Source organism: Andrographis paniculata, unplaced genomic scaffold (genome assembly GCF_009805555.1).
Source record: "Andrographis paniculata isolate CXL003 unplaced genomic scaffold, ASM980555v1 Contig51END, whole genome shotgun sequence".
NCBI lineage: Eukaryota > Viridiplantae > Streptophyta > Magnoliopsida > Lamiales > Acanthaceae > Andrographis > Andrographis paniculata.
In genome coordinates, this window is record NW_026137586.1 from 1,401,524 (window position 1) to 1,409,855 (window position 8,332).

Consider the following 8,332-nt stretch of genomic DNA (forward strand, 5'->3'; position numbering starts at 1 on the left):
CCTTTTTCTCCGTCCTACATTTCATGTCACTTTTTTTTTTTTTTTTTGGAAAATAATTATATATCTCAATTTCATTTAAGCTTTTTAATTTATTTTTTTAAAATTTTAATTAAACTAATTAGTTATTTTAATATTAATTTATAATTATTTATATTATAAAATAATTATTTTTACTAATATATTTTTAATTATATACTAATTACACGTTACATATAGCAGACACGATATATAGGATGGATGGAGTATTAAATTTATTAATGTAGGTGGTTGCCTTGTTTTGTCATTGTACAATAATGTATGACGACGTTCTTGTCTCTAATTTATGTTTCATTTTCCTTTCTTGTCTAGGCAACATATGAGTCTCATTTATTATTATACCGATTTGTCCAAATCAACATTCGAATTTTATGTAAATTATTTTAATAAAATAAATTGAACTTTTAAATTTCTATTTTGAAGATATGTATTTGATTTCGCATAATTTATCAAAATATTTATCTGAAGCAATCAAATCAAATATCTATTACTTTTCATTTGATATATTACAAAATAAAATAATACTCACTCCGTCCCATCTATCATATCCATATTGTCGTTTTTATTCGTCCTACATCCCATATTACTTTCTTTTTTGGAAAATGATTATACACTTTAATCTCATTTTAAATTTTCTAATTTTTTTTAAAATTTTAATAAATCAATTAGTTATCTTAATTTTAATCTATAATTATTTATATTATAGAATAATTATTTTCACTAATATATTTTTATTTATCTATTAATTATACTTATCCTAAATTCTCGTGTCTATTGTGACCTAGACATCCAACGTGGGACGGAGGGAGGGAGTAATAAATTATTCAAAATATCATATCAAACTTCTATGTATATTATATCAATATTATTGCAATTATTATTATTATTTTTTACTACTATCAAATTTCAAACTTAATTTCAATCCTCGAAAGGAAATGCACAATTTTCCTTTGCAACTCAAGATTGTGTTAGCCATTCCATTGGATAATCATACAATAGAAATTTATATTATTTTGAGGATGTCCGGATAGTAAAAAGATATATTTTCATGTATTCAATTAACATAATAAAAGTTTCGACTCAGTAAGAATTGTTTGAATCCGACTGAACGGAAGGTCAATATAATCAAACAATATACTCGACTTATGTAGCAAGGATGATGAGCCCCCGAACCCCTACATGGCCCCCGCCAATGTAATTTTTGAGCCGTTGGTTGTCTTTCAACAACATGATGATGAGATGTCCGATGTTTAAGGATTAGGTTAGGGAGTTTTCTGTATGAATTTAGGATTTCAATCTTATATATTTTTACTTGATATATATATATATATATATTTTCAAGAATCACAGTGAAAAACTCAAGTAATATAACAACACCTTTGATGTAGAGTTATTTGGGACTTGAATAACCAAATTCATTAGTTTGTGCCATGTTTTTTCTTTATTCTTTGTATTTTTATTTTAAAAAACACCAGATTATGTTATGTGGTAGTTATCAGGCCGAACGAAGAAACATACTTCTTCCGTCCCATATAATTTGTTCCTATTTTTTATTTTCGTCCGTCCCACATAATTTGTCATTTTCTTTTTTTTTGAACTATGATTATTCACTTTAATCACATTTTAACATTTAAATTTTATAATTTTCTTAAATTTAATTGAATTATTTACTTATATCTTAATTTATAATTATTTTTATTAAATAAGAATTATTTTTACTAATACACTTTTTAGTTACTTACTAATTATATTTTACCTAAATTCGTGTATCTACGTTAATAAGCCCAAAATATATGGGAATGAGGGAGTATTTAGTTGACAAAATTAATATAATTGACTATGAATTTTGGAAAATGTAAATTGAGGCTTAATTGTTCGCCGTGTGTTTGTTTGGGGGTTTGGATTTTGAGTTGGATTTGAATAGTAAAAATTTTGAATTTAAATAGTTATATGATGTGATATAAATAGGTGTTGATGTGATGTTTTGAACGTAAAATTGATTTTTAGTATAATATAAAAAATGAAAAATAAGTGTTTGATTTAATATTTTTTTGGAAAAAAAAATGGGATGAATAATGGAAAGTAAACCCAATCCCCCAAACAAACACACCGTTTTGATAGAAAATCTTGATTGTCTTTTATAGAAATCACTATATTAGTTGGAGCAATATCTACAACAATGAAACAAGAGGTTTGACTCCTATATCATATCAATTAGTTTCAACATCGAATTTTATTGTTATCTTTATATAAATGCTCATTTGACTTGACACAAATTTTTAAAAAGTTAAGTAAAAATAATTTTTTTTAGGATTAAAAAAAAGTAAAAAACATGGGATTTTTTTACTAAAAGTGAAAATAAAAATAAATTTAGATGATAATAAAAAATATAAATAAATTTAGATGATAGAAAAAATATTATTTTATATATGTGATGATATGCTTAGGCAAACAAGTGATTTAGTATTTTTTTAGTTCAAAATCTTGATAAGAATGAAGTTTATTATGGAAGAATTGAGGCTGACTAAAAATACTTGGAATGCAAATTTATCTGGACTAAGAGTTCAAGAAGTTGATTATATTGATACACTGTGAAGTCCAAGTTGAAATTTGAAGGTACGTACATCCAACTTTTCGAGAATTTTGGGCCACTCGTATAGTGTATTGGGTCATGTGCATCAGGATTTTAGATAGAGGCGGAGAATTTTGGGCCGCCCGTATAGTGTATTGGGTCATGTGCACCAGGATTTTAGATAGAGGCGGATGTATGTGGGGGCAAGGGGGGCTCCAGACCCCTCTTCCCCCACCCCACCACCTCTTTTAATTTTTAATTTTTTGTTTTTATTTTATAATATATAATATAAAAAACAATAAATAAATTAAAAAAATTGCTAAAAATTGATAGAATATTTATGTGAAAATTTAAATTTTGAATAATAAAAAAATTTATATCATATCCGTTTGATGCTATAAAAATAGATATGAACAAAAAAGTAATAAACAATAATTAAAAAAAAAATCTTTAAAAAATTCTCAACCAAATACATAGGAGATGATATTTTTAAGAGCTATTTTTTTTTTAATAAATGTTTTTACTATTTATCAATTTCATATAATATAAAATTCATCCGGTAATACGCAGTTGTCACTGCAGATTGATATTTTGCAAGATTTTTTAAATATGATAATTTCATTGATAAAATTAATGGATAACAAATAGATGATTGTTTCGAAATTTGAAAAATTAGCCCTCTCTCTCATCTCGGTCTGGTTCCGCCTATGATTTTAGACCTACACTTTTATATGTATTTGATGTATTCTCTTTGTAACTTATATCTAAAAATATAAGTGTTCAAACTAAGTCAACGAATCTTCGGGTATCTGATTTAACCTTATTAGAAGAGATCCGCCATTATTATTATTATTATTATTATTATTATTATTATTATTATTATTAGTTTGTTGTCATTCTCAAAATTTTTTTTTAAGAGTCCAAAGAAATGTATCTTATTTTCAACCCAATTATTAAATAAGCCACATTAAAAATTAATTTTTGAAGTCTAATGTTCCATTTACATACAATAATGATTTGAAAATTTTGAAACTATTTGTATTAATTTAAAAATGATTCTTATCAAATATTTATTTTTATTTATAATATTATATTAGTTTGTTTTAAATATAAAATATTATAGCCAACATCAATTAATTTATATAGTATCAAATAATTATTCTTTATTCAATTTTTATCAATTTTTTTTTTTCAAAATTGTTATCTAAACATATAACTTAAACTATTTTTAACCAAAAAAATAATAGCATAATAAAGTGAAGTTCATATAAAGAAATAAGAGATGTGTTTGTTTAGTATTTTAATTTGAGATATTTCTTCTCATATAAAGAATCATATTATTATAAAAAAATATATATTTTGAGTTGAGTGTTAGATTTCTTATGAGAGAATAAAATACTATATAGAATATATTGAAAATCGTATCAATAATATAATTATCTGGGTGAACAAAGTTAACATAAAATATAGTATAAATTTTGAGAATGAAATGGATGGTTAGATGATCGATATATATCATTGATTTTATTTACTGTTTTGCAACCAATCCAATTTAATGGCCACAAAAATGGACAAAACAGTCGATGTACATCATGTCTAAAATATAATTTCAAGATTCCAATATCGAATTAATCATCACACCCAAGTTTAATTATGACGTTGAATTACATATATATATATATATAAAATTCACCTACACGTTTTTTGTATTTTTGACTCAAACATGTGAAACCCAACAACTAATTGGTACATTTGGTTGTAAATTATAAACAATGGTGGCTAAGTAACGACCCAACAAGCTACGCAAAATCAGGTGCGCTGGGTTTGCAGGTTGGTCATACAGGTTAACACGAGTTTTTAAGCGCGTTTCTGTTTTCACTCATGCGCATCCTCACTTAACTCTACAGTTCTTTTCAGTAGAGCTCTCGAAAAGGAACGTGTACATTGTTGACATTAGTAACCTATTCAATCATTTAACCTCTAATCAACTTCGGATAACCTAATACCGGCTCATTCACACACAGGAGTTGGCCAAGCAACGGCCCAACTCTAGAAGTATCACATCTTCCCACTGTGTCCCCTCACACATATATGTATAGATACACACATCATAGAGAACACGGGAGGAGGGAGACAAATAATCACATTCCCATTAATTGACACTGGATCTATTGTTTTTTCCCCACCGTGTCTCATCTCACATGAGTGTATAGATACACACATGTAAAATGGGACACGGTAGGGAGGGGGACAACGAATCCCATCTCCATTAGATGACAATGAATTTGTTGTCCCAACCTCACCGTGTCCCCTCTCACATATGTGTACGAGGGACATTGTAGGGAGGGGAATAATAGATCACATCCCCATCAGTTGATACTTGATTTTTATTGTCCGCATTCCACCGTATTTCTTCTCACATATGTGTATCTTCGTGTCCTCTCTCACATGAGTGTATAGAAGATATACATATGAGAGGGGACAAAGGGACACGATAGAGAGGGGACAACGGATTCCATTCCTACTAGATGACAATGGATCTGTTGTCTTCAACCCATTGTGTCTTCTCTCACATGTGTGTATAGATACCAAAGGATCCCATGATTTATTGAGTAGATTCCCTTCCTATCGTGTTCAAATGTGAGAGGAGACATGGTAAGGAGAATCTCTTAATTTTTTTTAAAATGGCAGTTCGAAAATAGCCATAATTTCTCTGAATTTTTAATCCAATACACAAAAGGACCCCTCTCTCAATACTAACTGATTTGAGAAGGACAACGGATCACATTCCCATTAATTGATACTGGATCCGTTGTCCCCTCCCGACCGTGTCCCTATACACACATATGAGAGGGTACACGAAGGTCACGGTAAGGAGAGGGACAACGGGGTAAAAATCTACACAAGTGTGACACTCCGCCAGCAAGTCACGGAAAGTCAGGCATGTCGAGATTACAAATTGACTTCATAGGTCAACAGGAGTCCTTCCAGTGCGTTTTTGTCCTCACTCATGCGCACTTTGAAAGACTTCTCAAGTGGTCACCTATTCTCAAATTGCTTTAGAGCAAACACGCTTAACTATAGAGTTATTTTAGTAGGATTCTCGAAAAGGAATGTGCACCTTATTGACATAAGTAGTCTATTCAATCCATTTAATTATTATTCAATCTCAGATGACCTAGCACTGAATCATTTACGGGAGTTGGCCTAACATCGGCCGAACTCCGAATATTACAAAAAGATATCTCCAAAAGGGGTGGCACATCCACCCAACAATATCGAAGATCGGTCAATATCAAAAGAAAATAAAGATAAGGAGAATAAAGAAGTACCAAAGCAACCTACCATATGTTCAATCGATCATTTTGGTGCAGAAATTAAAGCCTATAAGCCCTCATTTCAATTCATAGTAATAAGTGATATAATACCTTGTCTTACCAAAATGGGTTAAAACAAGGATGCTTAACTTTGAAAATGTTATTTGTAGACTTTGGAAAATAAAGTAAATTGTTGATTTGCATGGTCCATCAATCATTCTTTATTTCTTTTAACTTATATCTAGTTTGTTTGGTCGTAGTTTCCATTGATTTGAAATAAAATGTTGATTTATGTTTTGTTTAAATAGTATTTTAATATGATGTTTTGTAAGAAAAAAATAATATATTTTTATTAAAAACTATGTCAAGTAACAGATATTGATTTTGATTTTGATTTAAAATTAATTTGAAATAGAATGTTGATTTAAGTTTTGTCTAGGGTCGCAGCCTCCTGAATGAAAATGCAAATGCTAATGTCAATGCAAAATTATAAACGGACCTCGAAATTAAAAAAAAAAAAAAAAACTTCCAAGTAACATCATAAAATAAAAAAAATTAGATGAATCCAGACTGACAAACTAATTACATGAGCTTGTAGATCAAAGTTCCATAATGAAACCATGAAGATCCGATGACCGGAGTCGTTGTCATGCGCCGCTGCCGAGTTTCACCAAGCAATCGCAAAAACAATTATAAAAATAGATGAAACAAAATGGGTCATAGATGTACCCGAATAGAATTTGACTCTAATACTATATTGGAATATACTAAAAAATTTTATTTCAATCATAAAAACTTGTAAATATTTATAATAAACTATAAATCATCTAAATAAATAAATAATACTACAATTTTCTTAAATAAATCAAATACTATCATAAATAAAAATTTTCATTTTTCTACAAGGATATCATTTTCTTATTTAGTAATTGTACTACATACCTAACATAATTAATACTCTTACAACTTCCAATATATTACAGAAATGTCATTACTTTTATATCACACAATCTAATAGGAACATTTTTGTATTTTTCACTATAAAACAAAATAATACTAATATTAAAAAATTTACGTGCAAAAAAATAAACGTTACTCTTCATCCGGGACAGAGATAATATATATATTTTAAATATATTTTATCGTTAATAATTAAAATTTATTCAGGAACGTGCAATACGATAGCCAAACCATCATTTCGTATTTTTTTAAATATATATATATATTACCATAAAATTAATAATGAGAATTTTAAATTGAAAAAAAAAAAAAAAAAAAAAAAAAAACGACACTTATTCTTAGTTATTGGATGGGATGCATAATTGAAGAGCTTTTTTATAATAGTATTAATGGAAAATTTAATTTGGACAGGTAATGTCAATAACTTTGGCACGCTGCGCTTTCATGATAAAATGCGGTACGTTCATACAGAAACAAATGAATTTGGCCCATTAAAGAATGTAGGGAGCAATTATTCTCTATTCTATATTTATAATAACGGGGAAATTGGAAATAATGTTACGTACATAGGTCCAATTATCATTTTTGATTTTTTTTTTTTTTTTTTTTTTTTTTTTTTTTATATAATTTAGGATATTTTGTGTACTTCGGACATTATTTTTGTCCTTTGGCGCCGGAAAAATACACGTGACCGTCACATGCGCCTTCGTGGCATTGCCGGTACATAGGTGGACGCCGCCGTTGCTGTGTTATTGTCCGCATGGTCGTCGGACAGGTGACGTGGAATTATTGTTCTTTCACTTTCGCAATTTAGGACATTATGTGTACGTCGGGTATTTTTTTTGTCCTTCGGTGCCAAAAAAACAATTTATTCTAAGTTTTTTATTTCAATTTGGTCCAATTGGTTATTTGTAATTTGGTCCAATCGGGCCAAATTTAAATTATTAAAAGATATAATTTTTTTTTTTAAAAAATAATTCCACGTCATCTATCCAACGACCCTATAACAAATTGTTTTTTTGGAACTAGAGGGCAAAAATAATATTTAGAGTACACATAATGTCCTAGTTTGCAAAACTAAAAAGAATATAATTCTACGTCACCTGTCTGACGACCACACAGACGACAACACAGCAATGGCGGCGTCCACATATGCGCCGGCCATGCCACGAAGGCGCACGTGACGGTCACGTGCGTTTTTCCGGCGTCGGAGGGCAAAAATAATGCCTGAAGTACAAATAATATCCTAAATTGCGAAAGTGGAAAAAAATGTTCAAAAATTATAATTGAACTTACATAAAAGGCATTTTTTGCAATTTTTCCTATAATAATTTATATATATATATATACACGACATGACACGAAGATTAAAAAAATATATATTTTATTAAAATAGTGATAAAAATAAAAAAATAATTGATGTTATTTTTAAAAATTTAATTAATAA